This window comes from Callithrix jacchus, chromosome X (assembly GCF_049354715.1).
Source record: "Callithrix jacchus isolate 240 chromosome X, calJac240_pri, whole genome shotgun sequence".
In the NCBI taxonomy this organism is placed as follows: domain Eukaryota; kingdom Metazoa; phylum Chordata; class Mammalia; order Primates; family Cebidae; genus Callithrix; species Callithrix jacchus.
In genome coordinates this window covers 101,952,411-101,967,815 of record NC_133524.1, presented here as the reverse complement: position 1 = coordinate 101,967,815, position 15,405 = coordinate 101,952,411, and the positions used below count along the sequence as shown (strand labels likewise).

The 15,405-nt window shown below is 41.5% G+C and overlaps 1 protein-coding gene across 1 annotated transcript in view; it reads right to left on the bottom strand.

The window, feature by feature from the left end:
• The window catches only part of IL1RAPL2 (interleukin 1 receptor accessory protein like 2), a 1,167,415-nt gene that overhangs the window by 498,474 nt on the left and 653,536 nt on the right, over nucleotides 1-15,405 (bottom strand). The gene's annotated exons all lie outside the window — the stretch shown is intronic.

Sequence of the window (15,405 nt, the reverse complement as noted above, 5' to 3'; positions counted from 1 at the left end):
GTTTCTACATCAAGCATAACATATAAACTATGTGAATAAATACACAAATATGATAATTGTTTTTGAGGCAGAGTCTCTCTCTGTTGACTAGGCTAGAGTGCAGTGGGGTGATCTCAGCTCATCACAACCTCTGCCTCCTGGGTTCAAGGGATTCTCCTGCCTCAGTCTCCTGAGTAGCTGAGACTACAGGCATGTGCCACCATGCCTGGCTAATTTCTGTATTTTTAGTAGAGACAGGGTTTCACTGTGTTGGCCAGGCTGGTCTCAAACTCCTGACCTTGTGATCCACCTGCCTCAGTCACCCAAAGTGCTGGGATTACAGGTATGAGCCACCGCACCCGCCTGATACTGTCTTATATGAATGATGACCACTGGCCTAAGGATAATCATGAACAAATTTTGAATTACCGTTTCCAGCTCCGAGCTTGTTGCCTGGCATGTAACATGTAAGTCAGTGAAAAATATTTATTTAACTGGTAAGTGAATAAATGACTGTTTTCCTTAGTTGAAGTGTTTTAATCACACAATACCTTGACACATTTTCTTTTTTTTTTTTTTAATTTTTTAATTTTTTATTGGATTATAGGTTTTGGGGTACATGAGCAGAGCATGCAAGACAGTTGCGTAGGTACACACATGGCAGTGTGCTTTGCTTTTCTTCTCCCCTTCACCCACATTTGGCATTTCTCCCCAGGCTATCCCTCCCCACCTCCCCCTCCCACTGGCCCTCCCCTTTTCCCCCCAATAGACCCCAGTGTTTAGTACTCCCCTTTCTGTGTCCATGTGTTCTCATTTTTCATCACCTGCCTATGAGTGAGAATATGCGGTGTTTCATTTTCTGTTCTTGTGTCAGTTTGCTGAGGATGATGTTCTCCAGATTCATCCATGTCCCTACAAACGACACGAACTCATCATTTCTGATTGCTGCATAATATTCCATGGTGTATATGTGCCACATTTTTCCAATCCAGTCTATTATCAATGGGCATTTGGGTTGATTCCAGGTCTTTGCTATTGTAAACAGTGCTGCAATGAACATTCGTGTACATGTGTCCTTATAGTAGAATGCTTTATAGTCTTTTGGATATATACCCAGTAATGGGATTGCTGGGTCAAATGGAATTTCTATTTCTAAGGCCTTGAGGAATCGCCACACTGTCTTCCACAATGGTTGAACTAATTTACACTCCCACCAACAGTGTAAAAGTGTTCCTTTTTCTCCACATCCTCTCCAGCATCTGTTGTCTCCAGATTTTTTAATGATCGCCATTCTAACTGGCGTGAGATGGTATCTCAATGTGGTTTTGATTTGCATCTCTCTGATGACCAGTGACGATGAGCATTTTTTCATATGATTGTTGGCCTCATATATGTCTTCTTTCGTAAAGTATCTGTTCATATCCTTTGCCCACTTTTGAATGGGCTTGTTTGTTTTTTTCCTGTAAATCTGCTTGAGTTCTTTGTAAATTCTGGATATCAGCCCTTTGTCAGATGGGTAGACTGCAAAAATTTTTTCCCATTCTGTTGGTTGCCGATCCACTCTAGTGACTGTTTCTTTTGCCGTGCAGAAGCTGTGGAGTTTGATTAGGTCCCATTTGTCTATTTTGGCTTTTGTTGCCAATGCTTTTGGTGTTTTGTTCATGAAGTCCTTGCCTACTCCTATGTCCTGGATAGTTTTGCCTAGATTTCCTTCTAGGGTTTTTATGGTGCCAGGTCTTATGTTTAAGTCTTTAATCCATCTGGAGTTAATTTTAGTGTAAGGTGTCAGGAAGGGGTCCAGTTTCTGCTTTCTGCACATGGCTAGCCAGTTTTCCCAACACCATTTGTTAAACATGGAATCCTTGCCCCATTGCTTGTTTTTGTCAGGTTTATCAAAGATTGTATAGTTGTATGTATGTTGTGTTGCCTCCGGTGCCTCTGTTTTGTTCCATTGGTCTATATCTCTGTTTTGGTACCAGTACCATGCTGTTTTGATTACTGTAGCCTTGTAGTATAGTTTGAAATCCGGTAGTGTGATGTCCCCCGCTGTGTTCTTTTTGCTTAGAATTGACTTGGCTATGCGGGCTCTCTTTTGGTTCCATATGAAGTTCATGGTGGTTTTTTCCAGTTCTGTGAAGAAAGTCAATGGTAGCTTGATGGGGATAGCGTTGATTCTGTAAATTACTTTGGGCAGTATAGCCATTTTCACGATATTAATTCTTCCTAACCATGAACATGGAATGTTTCTCCATCTGTTTGTGTCCTCTCTGATTTCGTTGAGCAGTGGTTTGTAGTTCTCCTTGAAGAGGTCCCTTACGTTCCTTGTGAGTTGTATTCCAAGGTATTTTATTCTTTTTGTAGCAATTGCGAATGGCAGTTCGCTCTTGATTTGGCTTTCTTTAAGTCTGTTATTGGTGTAGATGAATGCTTGTGATTTTTGCACATTGATTTTATATCCTGAGACTTTGCTGAAGTTGTTTATCAGTTTCAGGAGTTTTTGGGCTGAGGCAATGGGGTCTTCTAGGTATACTATCATGTCGTATGCAAATAGAGACAATTTGGCTTCCACCTTTCCTATTTGAATACCCTTTATTTCTTTTTCTTGCCTGATTGCTCTGGCTAGAACTTCCAGTACTATATTGAATAGGAGTGGTGAGAGAGGGCATCCTTGTCTAGTGCCAGATTTCAAAGGGAATGCTTCCAGGTTTTGCCCATTCAGTATGATATTGGCTGTTGGTTTGTCATAAATAGCTTTTATTACTTTGAGATACGTTCCATCGATACCGAGTTTATTGAGGGTTTTTAGCATAAAGGGCTGTGGAATTTTGTCAAATGCCTTCTCTGCGTCAATTGAGATAATCATGTGGTTTTTGTTTTTGGTTCTGTTTATGTGGTGGATTACGTTGATAGACTTGCGTATGATGAACCAGCCTTGCATCCCTGGGATGAATCCTACTTGATCATGATGAATAAGTTTTTGATTTGCTGTTGCAATCGGCTTGCCAATATTTTATTGAAGATTTTTGCATCTATGTTCATCATGGATATTGGCCTGAAGTTTTCTTTTCTCGTTGGGTCTCTGCCGGGTTTTGGTATCAGGATGATGTTGGTCTCATAAAATGATTTGGGAAGGATTCCCTCTTTTTGGATTGTTTGAAATAGTTTTAGAAGCAATGGTACCAGCTCCTCCTTGTGTGTCTGGTAGAATTCGGCTGTGAACCCGTCTGGACCTGGGCTTTTTTTGTGTGGTAGGCTCTTAATTGCTGCCTCAACTTCAGACCTTGTTATTGGTCCATTCATAGTTTCAGCTTCCTCCTGGTTTAGGCTTGGGAGGACACAGGAGTCCAGGAATTTATCCATTTCTTCCAGGTTTACTAGTTTATGCGCATATAGTTGTTTGTAATATTCTCTGATGATGGTTTGAATTTCTGTGGAATCTGTGGTGATTTCCCCTTTATCATTTTTTATTGCATCTATTTGGTTGTTCTCTCTTTTATTTTTAATCAATCTGCCTAGTGGTCTGTCTATTTTGTTGATCTTTTCAAAAAAACAGCTCTTGGATTTATTGATTTTTTGAAGGGTTTTTCGTGTCTCAATCTCCTTCAGCTCAGCTCTGATCTTAGTTATTTCTTGTCTTCTGCTGGGTTTTGAGTTTTTTTGATCTTGCTCCTCTAGCTCTTTCAATTTTGACGATAGGGTGTCAATTTTGGATCTCTCTATTCTCCTCATATGGGCACTTATTCCTATATACTTTCCTCTAGAAACTGCTTTAAATGTGTCCCAGAGGTTCTGGCACGTTGTGTCTTCGTTCTCATTGGTTTCAAAGAACTTCTTTATTTCTGCCTTCATTTCGTTGTTTACCCAGTCAACATTCAAGAGCCAGTTGTTCAGTTTCCATGAAGCTGTGTGGTTCTGGGTCGGTTTCTGAATTCTGAGTTCTAACTTGATTGCACTATGGTCTGAGAGGCTGTTTGTTATGATTTCAGTTGTTTTGCATTTGTTGAGCAGTGCTTTACTTCCAATTATGTGGTCAATTTTACAGTAGGTGTGATGTGGTGCTGAGAAGAATGTGTATTCTGTGGATTTGGGGTGGAGAGTTCTGTAAATGTCCACCAGGTTTGCTAGCTCCAGGTCTGAGTTCAAGCCCTGGATATCCTTGTTGATTTTCTGTCTGGTTGATCTGTCTAGTATTGACAGTGGAGTGTTAAAGTCTCCCACTATTATTGTGTGGGAGTCTAAGTCCTTTTGTAAGTCATTAAGAACTTGCCTTATGTATCTGGGTGCTCCTGTGTTGGGTCCATATACGTTTAGGATCGTTAGCTCTTCTTGTTGTATCGATCCTTTTACCATTATGTAATGGCCTTCTTTGTCTCTTTTGATCTTTGTTGCTTTAAAGTCTATTTTATCAGAGATGAGAATTGCAACTCCTGCTTTTTTTTGCTTTCCATTAGCTTGGTAAATCTTCCTCCATCCCTTTATTTTGAGCCTTTGCGTATCCTTGCATGTGAGATGGGTTTCCTGGATACAGCACACTGATGAAATTTGGATTTTTATCCAATTTGCCAGTCTGTGTCTTTTGATTGGTGCATTTAGTCCATTTACATTTAGGGTTTAGATTGTTATGTGTGAATTTGATACTGCCATTTTGATGCTAAGTGGCTGTTTTGCCTGTTAGTTGTTGTAGATTCTTCATTATGTTGAAGCTCTTTAGCATTCAGTGTGATTTTGGAATGGCTGGTACTGATTGATCCTTTCTATGTGTAGTGCCTCTTTTAGGAGCTCTTGTAAAGCAGGCCTGGTGGTGACAAAATCTCTGAGTACTTGCTTGTTCGCAAAGGATTTTATTCTTCCTTCACTTCTGAAGCTCAGTTTGGCTGGATATGAAATTCTGGGTTGAAAGTTCTTTTCTTTAAGGATGTTGAATATTGGCCCCCACTCTCTTCTGGCTTGTAGTGTTTCTGCCGAGAGATCTGCTGTGAGTCTGATGGGCTTCCCTTTGTGGGTGTCCCGACCTTTCTCTCTGGCTGCCCTCAGTATTCTCTCCTTTATTTCAACCCTGTTGAATCTGACGATTATGTGCCTTGGGGTTGCTCTTCTTGTGGAATATCTTTGTGGTGTTCTCTGTATTTCCTGCAATTGAGTGTTGGCTTGTCTTGCTAGGTGGGTGAAATTTTCCTGGATGATGTCCTGAAGAGTGTTTTCCAGTTTGGATTCATTCTCTTCGTCCCCTTCTGGTACACCTATCAAACGTAGGTTACGTCTTTTCACATAGTCCCACATTTCTTGGAGACTTTGTTCATTCCTTTTTGCGCTTTTTTCTCTGATCTTGGTTTCTCGTTTTATTTTATTGAGTTGGTCTTCGACTTCAGATATTCTTTCTTCTGCTTGGTCAATTCGGCTATTGAAACTTGTGTTTGCTTCGTGAAGTTCTCGTATTGTGTTTTTCAGCTCCTTTAATTCATTCATATTCCTCTCTAAGGTATCCATTCTTGTTATCATTTCCTCGAATCTTTTTTCAAATCTTTTTTCAAGGTTCTTAGTTTCTTTGCATTGATTTAATACATGATCTTTTAGCTCACAAAAGTTTCTCATTATCCATCTTCTGAAGTCTAATTCCATCATTTCGTCACAGTCATTCTCCGTCCAGCTTTGCTCCCTTGCTGGTGAGGAGTTTTGGTCCTTTCTAGGAGGCAAGGTGTTCTGGTTTCGGGTGTTTTCCTCCTTTTTGCGCTGGTTTCTTCCCATCTTTGTGGATTTGTCCGCTGGTCGTCTGCGTTGTTGCTGACTTTTCGTTTGGGTCTCTGAGTGGACACCCAGAATGTTGATGATGAAGTATTTCTGTTGCTTGGTTTTCCTTCTACCAGTCTAGCCCCTTTGCTGTATGACTGCTGAGGTCCGCTCCAGACCCTGCTTGTCTGGGGTGCACCTCTAGTAGCTGTGGCACAGCGAGGGATGCTACCAGTTTCTTTTTCTGCTCTCTTTGTCCCAGGATGATGCCTGCCTAATGTCAGTCTTTTGGATATAGAGGGGTTAGGGAGCTGCTTGAGGAGACAGTTTGTACTTTATAGGGGTTTAATTTCTGAGCTGTGCACTCTGTTGTTCATTCAGGGCTGTTAGGCTGCTATGTTTTATTCTGCTGCAACAGAGCTCATTAAAAAACCCTTTTTTTTTCTTAAATGCTCTGTGTTGAGGGGTTTGGGCTTTATTTTTGGATGTCCGATCAGGTTTCCTGCCCAGCCAGAAGGCAGACTAGCCACTGTTTGGCTGCCGAGGCTCCGCCCTGCTGTTGTGTGATTCGCGCTGTTCCTGCCGGCTCTGCTGTGGTCTCTGCCACGCCCTGCGGCGGAGTCTCTTCATTGTAGCGTGTTGCCTCAGCAACGGCAGGCTGCGTCAGCAGTGGGCGTGTATCTCAGTAGGGACGGGTTGCCTCGGCAACGGCTGGCTGCGTCAGCAATGGGCATGTATCTCAGTTGGGGCGGGTTGCCTCGGCAATGGCTGGCTGCGTCAGCAGTGGGCGTGTATCTCAGTTGGGGTGGGTTGCCTCGGTAGTGGTGGACACCCCTCCCCCACAGAGCGTCTCGGACCGTCTGCTCGGGATAGTTTGAAATCGTGGTTTTGTTCGTCCCACTGGGTATCCCAATCCCTGCAATCCCCTGGGCTGGCCTACTGTCCAAGTCTCATTCAGTCTCAAGTCCAGCCCTCTCAAGTCTCAGGTTGCCGGTTCAACAGGGCACCCAGACAAGCACGCCCTGTGGGGATTGCTGGGTAGGGCCGGCCGCCGCCGCCCTGGCTGCCGGCTTCGCCAGGCAGACCTACTGCCTGGCGTCCCGTGTCTTTTTTATACTTGGGAGTTTCCCCGTTCTGTGGGCAACAAAGATCAGTCTGGAAATGCCGCTCTGACTCATTGTTTGCGGATTCAACGAGAAGAGCTCCAATCCTGGGTTGTTCTCACAGCGCCATCTTGAGTCCTCCCCACTTGACACATTTTCCTTGGTTACCATGATCTCTATTTTCATGGCAGGTCTTAGGAATTTAAAAGAAACAAATTGGGGCCCATAAAAATCAGTGTGTGTGTGCCTGTGTGTGTGTATACACTAACATACAAAATAATCAAACCTATGACTTTAACTTGTTAACACCATTCTCTCCTCTAGTGTGTCTCAAAAACATGAGCCTTGGAAAGCATAAAACAGAATCACCTGGACGAAAAGGTAAATGGTAAATTCCTAGTCTTATTGATGTACTTATTTAGGATCTAAGGGAGAAATGAGGATCTTCATTTAAAGATCTTCATCTTCATCCCATCCAAGTCCCTTCTATGATTCTGATGCACATTAAATTTTGAGGTCCTCTTCAAGGTATTCAAATGAAATTTTAGATCTGTAGTTCAACTATACTAAATGTTTAAAGCAGGTAAATTAACATCTTATAAAATACACAAAATAAGTAGCTCTAGCTCTCTTTCCAGAATCTAAAATGAAATAAAAGAAGCAAAGGTGTTGTCCACAGAACCCATTGGATGTGAGTGAAAAGGAGGTTTGGTGTTTACTTTATTCTAGTTCAACTTAAAACTCAAGCCAAATACTATAATGTTACAACATTCAGCAAATGATCCAAAATGAAAGTGTTCTGCAAGCATCTCATAAGGAATGGAGATTGTGGTCAAAGTGATGCTTCAAGGCTTTGTGCATGGTCAGGCCATTTATTAATTATGTACAACTGCCCATGATTGAATTTTCTGCCATGAATGAGGCAGGGCAGTCTAGTTCATGTTGAAGAAATCAGAAACTAATCAAAAGTAGATCTTTGCTATTTGGAATTGGCTCAATATTGTAGTTATTTTGAAAGCTCATGGGGAAAAGAACATGCAATTCTAATCAAAAGAATTATTTAAACTTGCATAGAAGGTACTCTACAAAAATCAAACTAAAAAGTAAAACTGTCGAGGACTCAAGATGGCGCTGTGAGAACCCAGGATTGGAGCTCTCCTTGAATCCGCGGAGAGGTGAGTCGGAGCTGAATTTCCAGACTGATCTTTGTTGCCCACAGAACGGGGAAATTCCCAAGTTTAAAGGAGACGTGGGACGCCAGGCAGTAGCTCTGCCTGGAGAAGCCGGCAGCCGGGGTGGTGGCGGCTGGCCCTACCCAGCGCTTCCCACAGGGCACGCTTGTCTGGGTGCCCTGTTGAACTGGCAACCTGAGAATTGAGAGGGCTGGACTTGAGACTGAACGAAACATGGACAGTGGGCCAGCCCAGGGGATTGCAGGGACAGAGCGTGTGGGGTAGCCCAGTGGGACAAACAAAACCGCAATTTCAAACAATCCCCATGAAGACGGTCCGAGACACTCTGTGGGGGAGGGGCATCCACCATTACTGAGGCAACCCGCCCCAACTGAGATACACGCCCACTGCTGACGCAGCCAGCCATTGCCGAGGCAACCCGTCCCTACAGAGATACACACCTACTGCTGACGCAGCCTGCCATTGCCGAGGCAACCCGCTACAACAGAGAGACTCCGCCGCAGGGCATGGCGGAGACCACAGCAGAACAGCAGAGCCTGCAGCAACAGGGTGAACCACACAACAGCAGGGCAGAGCCTCGGCAGGCAAACAGTGGCTAGTCTGCCTCCTAGCTGGGCAGGACACCTCAACGGACATTCAAAAATAAAGCCTGAACCCCCCACCACAGAGCATTTGAGAAAAAAAGGGTTTTTATAATGAGCTCTGTTGCAGCAGAATCAAACATAGCAGCCTAACAGCCCTGAATGAACAACAGAGCTCACAGCTCAGCAATTGAGCTCCTATAAAGTACAGACTTTCTCCTCAAGCAGCTCCCTGACCCCTCTATATCCAAAAGACTGACATTTGGCAGGCATCACCCTGGGACAAAGATAGCAGAAAAAGAAACTGGTAGCATCCCTCACTCTGCCACAGCTGCTAAAGGTGCACCCCAGACAAGCAGGGCCTGGAGTGGACCTCAGCAGTCGTACAGCGAAGGGGCTAGACTGGTAGAAGGAAAACCAAGTAACAGAAATACTTCATCATCAACAATCTGGGTGTCCACTCAGAGACCCAATCGAAAAGGCAGCAACTACGCAGACGACAAGCAGATAAATCCACAAAGATGGGAAGAAACCAGCGAAAAAAGGAGGAAAACACCAGAAACCAGAACACCTCACCTCCTAGAAAGGACCAAAACTCCTCACCAGCAAGGGAACAAAGCTGCACAGAGAATGACTGTGATGAAATGACGGAATTAGACTTCAGAAGGTGGATAATGAGAAACTTTTGCGAGCTGAAAGAACATGTATTAAATAATGCAAAGAAAATAAGGAACTTGAAAAAAGATATGTGGAAATGATAAAAAAGAATGGATAAATTAGAGAGGAATATGAAGGAATTAGAGAAGCTGAAAAACACAATACGAGAACTTCGCGAAGCATGCACAAGTTTCAGTAGCCGAATAGACCAAGCAGAAGAAAGAATATCTGAAGTCGAAGACCAACTCAATGAAATAAAACGAGAAACCAAGATCAGAGAAAAAAGCGCAAAAAGGAATGAACAAAGTCTCCAAGAAATGTGGGACTATGTGAAAAGACCTAACCTACGTTTGATAGGTGTACCAGAAGGGGACGAAGAGAATGAATCCAAGCTGGAAAATACTCTTCAGGACATCATCCAGGAAAATTTCCCCCACCTAGCAAGACAGGCCAACACTCAAATGCAGGAAATACAGAGAACACCACAAAGATATTCCGCAAGAAGAGCAACCCAAGGCACATAATCGTCAGATTCAACAAGGTTGAAATAAAGGAGAAAATACTAAGGGCAGCCAGAGAGAAAGGTCGGGTCACCCACAAAGGGAAGCCCATCAGACTCACAGCAGATCTCTCGGCAGAAACACTACAAGCCAGAAGAGAGTGGGGGCCAATATTCAACATTCTTAAAGAAAAGAACTTTCAACCCAGAATTTCATATCCAGCCAAACTGAGCTTCAGAAGTGAAGGAAGAATAAAATCCTTTGCGAACAAGCAAGTACTCAGAGATTTTGTCACCACCAGGCCTGCTTTACAAGAGCTCCTAAAAGAGGCACTACACATAGAAAGGAACAACCACTACCAGCCATTCCAAAATCACACTAAAAGTTAAAGAGCATCAACATAATGAAGAATCTACAACAACTAACAGGCAAAACAGCCACTTAGCATCAAAATGGCAGTATCAAATTCACACATAACAATATTAACCCTAAATGTAAATGGACTAAATGCACCAATCAAAAGACACAGACTGGCAAATTGGATAAAAATCCAAAATTCATCAGTGTGCTGTATCCAGGAAACCCATCTCACATGCAAGGATACACAAAGGCTCAAAATAAAGGGATGGAGGAAGATTTACCAAGATAATGGAGAGCAAAAAATAGCAGGAGTTGCAATTCTCATCTCTGATAAAATAGACTTTAAAGCAACAAAGATCAAAAGAGACAAAGAAGGTCATTACATAATGGTAAAGGGATCGACACAACAAGAAGAGCTAACGATCCTGAACATATATGGACCCAATGCAGGAGCACCCAGATACATAAGGCAACTTCTTAATGACTTACAAAGAGACTTAGACTCCCACACAATAATAGTGGGGGACTTTAACACTCCACTCTCAATATTAGAAAGATCAACCAGACAGAAAATCAACAAGGATATCCAGGGCTTGAATTCAGACCTGGAGCAAGCAAACCTGATAGACATTTACAGAACTCTCCACCCCAAATCCACAGAATACACATTCTTCTCAGCACCGCATCACACCTACTCTAAAATTGACCACATAATTGGAAGTAAAGCACTGCTCAACAAATGCAAAACAACTGAAATCATAACAAACAGCCTCTCAGACCATAGTGCAATCAAGTTAGAACTCAGAATACAGAAACCAATCTAGAACCGCACAGCTTCATGGAAACTGAACAACTGGCTCTTGAATGTTGACTGGGTAAACAATGAAATGAAGACAGAAATAAAGAAGTTCTTTGAAACCAATGAGAACGAAGACACAACGTGCCAGAACCTCTGGGACACATTTAAAGCAGTCTCTAGAGGAAAGTATATAGCAATAAGTGCCCATATGAGGAGAATGGAGAGATCCAAAATTGGCACCCTATCGTCAAAATTGAAAGAGCTAGAGGAGCAAGATCAAAAAAACTCAAAACCAAGCAGAAGACAAGAAATAACTAAGATCAGAGCTGAACTGAAGGAGATTGAGACACGAAAAATCCTTCAAAAAATCAATAAATCCAAGAGCTGGTTTTTTGAAAAGATCAACAAAATAGACAGACCACTAGCCAGATTGATTAAAAATAAAAGAGAGAACAACCAAATAGATGCAATAAAAATGATAAAGGGGAAATCATCACAGATTCCACAGAAATTCAAACCCTCATCAGAGAATATTACAAACAACTCTATGCACATAAACTAGTAAACCTGGAAGAAATGGACAAATTCCTGGACTCCTTTGTCCTCCCAAGCCTAAACCAGGAGGAAGCTGAAACTATGAATAGACCAATAACAAGGTCAGAAGTCGAGGCAGCAATTAAGAGCCTACCACTCAAAAAAAGCCCAGGTCCAGACGGATTCACAGCCGAATTCTACCAGACACACAAAGAGGAGCTGGTACCATTGCTTCTAAAACTATTTCAAACAATCCAAAAAGAGGGAAGCCTTCCCAAATCATTTTATGAGACCAACATCATTCTGATACCAAAACCAGGCAGAGACCCAACGAGAAAAGAAAACTTCAGGCCAATATCCATGATGATCATAGGTGCAAAAATCTTCAATAAAATATTGGCAAGCCGATTGCAACAGCAAATCAAAAAACTTATTCATCATGATCAAGTAGGATTCATCCCGGGGATGCAAGGCTGGTTCAACATACGCAAGTCTATCAACGTAATTCACCACATAAACAGAACCAAGGACAAAAACCACATGATTATCTCAATTGATGCAGAGAAGGCATTTGACAAAATTCAACAGCCCTTTATGCTAAAAATCCTCAATAAACTCAGTATCGATGGAATGTATCTCAAAGTAATAAAAGCTATTTAGGATAAACCAACAGCCAATATCATACTGAATGGGCAAAAACTGGAAGCATTCCTTTTGAAATCTGGCACTAGACAAGGATGCCCTCTTTCACCACTCCTATTCAATATATTACTGGAAGTTCTAGCCAGAGCATTCAGGCAAGAAAAAGAAATAAAAGGTATTCAAATAGGAAAGGTGGAAGCCAAATTGTCTCTATTTGCAGACGACATGATAGTATACCTGGAAGACCCCATCGCCTCAGCCCAAAAACTTCTGAAACTGATAAGCAACTTCAGGAAAGTCTCAGGATATAAAATCAATGTGCAAAAATCACAAGCATTCCTCTACACCAGTAACAGACTTAAAGAAAGCCAAATCAAGAACGAACTGCCATTCGCAATTGCTACAAAAAGAATAAAATACCTTGGAATACAACTCACAAGGAACGTAAGGGACCTCATCAAAGAGAACTACAAACCACTGCTCAACGAAATCAGAGAGGACATAAACAGATGGAGAAACATTCCATGTTCATGGTTAGGAAGAATTAATCTCGTGAAAATGGCTATACTGCCCAAAGTAATTTACAGAATCAACGTTATCCCCATCAAGCTACCATTGACTTTCTTCACAGAACTGGAGAAAACCACCATGAACTTCATATGGAACCAAAAGAGAGCCCGCATAGCCAAGTCAATTCTAAACAAAAAGAACACAGCGGGGGGCATCACACTACCGGATTTCAAGCTATACTACAAGGCTACAGTAATCAAAACAGCATGGTACTGGTACCAAAACAGAGATATAGACCAATGGAACAAAACAGAGGTACCGGAGGCAACACAACATATCTACAACTATACAATCTTTGATAAACCTGACAAAAACAAGCAATGGGGAAAGGATTCCCTGTTTAACAAATGGTGTTGGGAAAACTGGCTAGCCATGTGCAGAAAGCAGAAACTGGACCCCTTCCTGACACCTTACACTAAAATTACCTCCAGATGGATTAAAGACTTAAACATAAGACCTGGCACCATAAAAACCCTAGAAGGAAATCTAGGCAAAACTATCCAGGACATAGGAGTAGGCAAGGACTTCATGAACAAAACACCAAAAGCACTGGCAACAAAAGCCAAAATAGACAAATGGGACCTAATGAAACTCCACAGATTCTGCACGCCAAAAGAAACAGTCACTAGAGTGAATCGGCAACCAACAGAATGGGAAAATTTTTTGCAGTTTACCCATCTGACAAAGGGCTGATATCCAGAATTTACAAAGAACTCAAATAGATTTACAGGAAAAAAACAAACAAGCCCATTCAAAAGTGGGCAAAGGATATGAACAGATACTTTACGAAAGAAGACATATATGAGGCCAACAATCATGAAAAAATGCTCATCGTCACTGGTCATCAGAGAGATGCAAATCAAAACCACATTGAGATACCATCTCACGCCAGTTAGAATGGCGATCATTAAAAAATCTGGAGACAACAGATGCTGGAGAGGATGTGGAGAAAAAGGAACACTTTTACACTGTTGGTGGGAGTGTAAATTAATTCAACCATTGTGGAAGACAATGTGGCGATTCCTCAAGGCCTTAGAAATAGAAATTCCATTTGACCCAGCAATCCCATTACTGGGTATATATCCAAAAGACTATAAATCGTTCTACTATAAGGACACATGTACACGAATGTTCATTGCAGCACTGTTTACAATAGCAAAGACCTGGAATCAACCCAAATGCCCATTGATAATAGACTGGATTGGAAATATGTGGCACATATATACAATGGAATATTATGCAGCAATCAGAAATGATGAGTTTGTGTCATTTGTAGGGACATGGATGAATCTGGAGAACGTCATCCTCAGCAAACTGACACAAGAACAGAAAATGAAACACCGCATATTCTCACTTATAGGCGGGTGATGAAAAATGAGAACACATGGACACAGAAAGGGGAGTACTAAACACTGGGGTCTATTGGGGGGAAAAGGGGAGGGCCAGTGGGAGGGGGAGGTAGGGAAGGATAGCCTGGGGAGAAATGCCAAATGTGGGTGAAGGGGAGAAGGAAAGCAAAGCACACTGCCATGTGTGTACCTACGCAACTGTCTTGCATACTCTGCTCATGTACCCCAAAACCTAAAATCCAATAAAAAATTTAAAAAAAAAGTAAAACTGTCATTTATTGGTATACATAGTGAAGTAACATATAGATATATTATATATTAGTTTTATATATATATATATATATATATATATATATATATATACTCCCTGTGTTAACATTTAGAATTTTGAAAAAGACAAAACTCTCTAGGATCAAAAACTTAATTAAATATATGGGTTATAGCAATGGTCTTAACTCAGCAAGTATTAATTAGTTGTTTGATTTTAACATTACCTCAAAAAGGTTAGCCAGAACTTTTTGAACCTTTTTTAACAAAAATAAAATAGAAGAACAAATGTACTGCAAACATTAGCAAGAGTATGTTATAATTAATCAACTGGCTGATGTTGGCATTAGATGTTAAACGGGTAATACCCAAGTGCATTAATCGTAAGTCAGGTAATGCAATCAATATTGCAGTTGTCCTAATAATTTCCAAGTTTATCATGGCTTGAATATTATCCAAAATAGAAATATGTATGTTTGTACATACAAATATACACACACATACTTTTTAAATTATATTTAAAGTATACAATAATGTTTTACACATACACAGTAAAATGAGTACTACAGTCAAACAAATTAGCATATCAGTCATCCCATGTTTATTTTTGTGATAACAGAACCTAAAGTCTTCTCTTTTAGCAAATTTTCAACATACAATATTACTTTTATTTTTTATTTTTGACTCTGTTGCCCATGCTGTAGTGCACTGGCATGATCCTGGCTCACTGCAACCTCAGCCTCCCAGGACTCCAAACGACTCTCCTGTCTCAGCCTCCCAAGTAGCTGGAATTACAGGCACACACCACCATGCCTGGCTATTTTTTTTTTTTTAATTTTTAGTAGAGAGAGAGTTTCACCATGTTGGCCAGGCTGGTCTCGAACTCCTGACCTCAGGTGATCCACCTGCCTTGGCCTCCCAAAGTGCTGGGATTATAGGCGTAAGCTACTGTGCCAGCCTCAGCGTGTAATGTTACTAACTATAGTCATCATGCCATACATTAAATCACTAGACTCATTCATCCTATATAACTGCAAGTTTTTATGTACCTTTTGACCTACCTACATTTCCTTATTCCCCATTCTCTGCCCTGTAACCACTTTTCTACTCTATTTTGCAACGCATTCAACTTTTTTTAGGTTCC